The sequence below is a fragment of the Myotis lucifugus genome, unplaced genomic scaffold (genome assembly GCF_000147115.1).
Source record: "Myotis lucifugus unplaced genomic scaffold, Myoluc2.0 scaffold_39, whole genome shotgun sequence".
NCBI lineage: Eukaryota > Metazoa > Chordata > Mammalia > Chiroptera > Vespertilionidae > Myotis > Myotis lucifugus.
Genome location: NW_005871087.1, coordinates 1,392,689 through 1,396,146, shown reverse-complemented (window position 1 = coordinate 1,396,146; position 3,458 = coordinate 1,392,689). Strand labels below are relative to the sequence as shown.

The 3,458-nt window shown below is 40.5% G+C and overlaps 1 protein-coding gene across 1 annotated transcript in view; it reads left to right on the top strand.

Moving 5' to 3' along the window:
• STT3B (STT3B, catalytic subunit of the oligosaccharyltransferase complex) overlaps positions 1-3,458 on the top strand; it is a 76,969-nt gene that overhangs the window by 36,563 nt on the left and 36,948 nt on the right. The window lies entirely within an intron of this gene.

The window sequence follows — 3,458 nt, the reverse complement described above, 5'->3', positions numbered from 1 at the left end:
GATCTTTTTCCTTTGACCTTTTGATGTCATGAATTTCATTAATTACTTTCAAATGTTGAACCAGATTTTTATACCTGGGATAAATCTAACTTGATCATGGTATATAATTAGTATATACTAGAGGCCCGGTGCACAAATTCATGCACAGGTGGGTTCCCGAGGTGGGTGGGGGATGTGAGGTGGGTGTGTGGGACATGATCAGCCCTCTGGCAGGTGGTGGGACACCCTTGCTGGCCTGGGATCTGGATTCATCCCACTGACATTTGCGCTGGTTGTCGGGAGCCACCTGGTGGCCGCTTTTATATTGTTTCTTCCTTGCGGAGTGTCTAGGGAGGGGAAGCAGTGCAGTACCCGAGGCCTACTTCCAGGAGGCTGGTGGCGCTGGTCCGTCAGTGTCTGACCTGTTCTCCGGATATTGGACCTGTAGGACTAATGAGGGAGTGAGTGGCTGCTGCCAGGCTGGTGGGCCACTGGGATGGTTCGGTCAGCTGAGCAGTGCTTCCACTGTGGGAGCGCACTGACCACCAGGGGCCAGCTCCTGCGTTGAGTGTCTGCCCCCTGGTGGTCAGTGCACATCATAGCAACTGGTCGATTGGTCATTCAGTTGTAACGGTCACTTAGGCTTTTATCTACTTATATAAAAATCATGGGTGGTGTTCATCACGACCTGAACCGCTGCGACCAAGCGGAAGGATGTCAGTCCTGCAGGGGTTGTCTTGGCAATGGCTGCGCCCTCCCCTGAGCTGTTTTTCCAGAGCTGTTTCCGGTGAGGGCGGGGTTTGAGGCAGGAACCCACCCTCGGAGGGTGGACCCACTGAATCCTGGGTCATTTTGCCAAGGGCTGCGCCTTCCCCAGCTGTTTCCTGTGTGGCCTGAGGGCAGAACCCACCCTCAGAGCACCAGGAACACCCAGCAGCAGTCAGTCCTGGGTTGCTGAGGTGGAGGCCACGGCATGGTGGAACTCTGGGTCTGGCCCAACAGGGGACATGGCCGACCTTCAAACCAGACCCTGACAGTAGAAAGGAGGGAGCCCTATTCCTCACAGAATCTGCTGTTGGATGGCTTGCTGTCAGTGGCCTGCCAGCCAGGAACCCCATTCTCCTGCACTCTGGACCATGACAGGAGGGAGGAGGGAGCCCCTTTCCTCACAGAATCGACAGGTGGCCAGTTTGCTAATTCCCTTTTTTTAAAAAATATATTTTACTGATTTTTTACAGAGAGGAAGGGAGAGGGATAGAGAGTTAGAAACATCGATGAGAGAGAAACATCGATCAGCTGCCCCCTACATGCTTCCCACTGGGGATGTGCCCGCAACCAAGATACATGCCCTTGACCAGAATCGAACCCGGGACCCTTGAGTCCGCAGGCCGATGCTCTATCCACTGAGCCAAACCGGTTACGGCAATTCCCTTTTAATGTGCACGAATTTCATGTACCGGGCTACTAGTATATATAAAAGATAGATTGTTGGATTTGATTTGCTAATATTTTGTTGAAGATTTTTTAATTATTTTATTAACCTTTTCAAAGAACTAGCTGAGTTTCATTGATCTTTTCTATTGTGCTTTTAAATTTCTATTTCATTTATTTTGGGTCTGATCTTGATTATTTACTTCTGTTTACTTTGGGTTTTGTTTGTTGTTTTTCTAGTTTCTTTAGATGTAAAGTTAGATTGTTTATTTCGGATTTTTCTTATTTCTTGTGGTAGGCCTGTAAAACTGATCTTCCCTTTTAGAACATGCTTTTGCTGCATTCCACAATTTTGAAATGTTGTATTTTCATTTTCATTTGTCTCAAGGTAGTTTTTTATTTCCTCTAATTTCTTCTTTAATCCATTGGTGGTTTTGTAGCATGTTGTTTATTCTCTATGAATTTGTGTTTTTTCCATTTCCCCCCCCTGTAGTTGATTTCTGGTTTCATGCCAATGTGGTTGGAAAAGATACTTGATATGATTTCAGTCTTATTGAATTTATTGAGGATTGTTTTGTGCCTAATTTTATCTATCCTGGAGAATGTACTGTGCATTTAAAAAAATGTGTATTCTGCTGTTTTGGGATGAAATGTTTTATAAATGTTAAGTGCATCTGGTCTAATGTAACATTTAAGGTCATTATTTCCTTAATAATTTTCTGTGTGGATGGTGTGTTTTTAAACCACTACTTAAACTCTTTTACAAGGTGTATGTTTTTAAAAGATGCACTTTTTGTCATCACATTATTTTCAAAGCACTGTTGATGGACATTTTTTGATAAGCTTTTTGTTATGTGTTCTTTAGAGATTCTAACCTTTTTTCCATCAGGTTTAAGAGTATAATCTTTGTAGCCAATCTGCCATGGTTTGGTTCCTTTTTGTTTAAATGCTACCACTGAGGGTGCTTAAACCACCCTAATGTGTATTTTATCAACTATAAAATGGAATATTAGTACCTATCTGATATGATTTAAATAAGTTAATGCTTGTAAAGGTATAGAATATTGTGGGAATACGGAAAGTGATTAGCACATGTTTGTTCTATTGTTACTATTCACCAAAAACATCTAATAGAGATAAAATAGTACTTGGAGCAGTGCTTATCATCTTGCCTCATATAGTTTTTGTTGGTGGTGGTGGTTTCTTAAAAATGTTTTGTTCTGTGCCTTTATAATCAGTACTTTTCCTTCACCCATATTCCTTACAACCAGAGGTTTGATTTCTGTCTCTATATATTGTATTTTGAAGTTTCTTTTTCACAATGCCCCATAATCAAATAGTAAGGGTTAACCCTTTGTGTCTAGCCTACTTTAGTTAGCATAATAAGTTGAGAGTCATCCATGTTATTGGATGTTTTAGTAGTCTGTTACTTTTCATTGCTGAGTAGTATTCTGTTGCATGGATGTACTATATAGTTATTTTGTTTTCTAGCTTTTGACAGTTGTGTGAGTAAAGCAGCTATAATTATTTGCATACTATTCTTCATATTGACATATATTAGTATTCCTCGTAGATAAATGCCTAGTTGTGGGATTGCCGGTTTACATAAGTACATTTTTAATTTTACAAAAAGCTGCCAGTTTTCCAAAGTGGCTATGTCATTTTGCATCCTCTCTATCAGAGTATGTGGAGTTACATTTACTTGTTTCACCAATGAATGGGATGTTCAAAATGTATTAATTTTTAGCCATTCTAGTAAGTATGTAACAGTATCTCATGGTTATAATATGCTTTTCCCCAATGACTGATATTGAGCATCGTTTCATGTGCTTGTTTTCCATCTGTTCAAACCTTTGGCTATGTTTCAGTTGGGTTATTTGTTTTCTTATTATTGAGTTGTAAACTTCTTTGTATATTTTAGAAATAAGTCTTTTATCAGATGCGTGTTGTGCAAACAGTTTCTCCCAGTCTGTGGCTTGTCTTTTTATTTTTTTAATGGTATCTTTCTAAGAGCTGAAATCTTTAATTTTGATGAAGTTCAATTCATA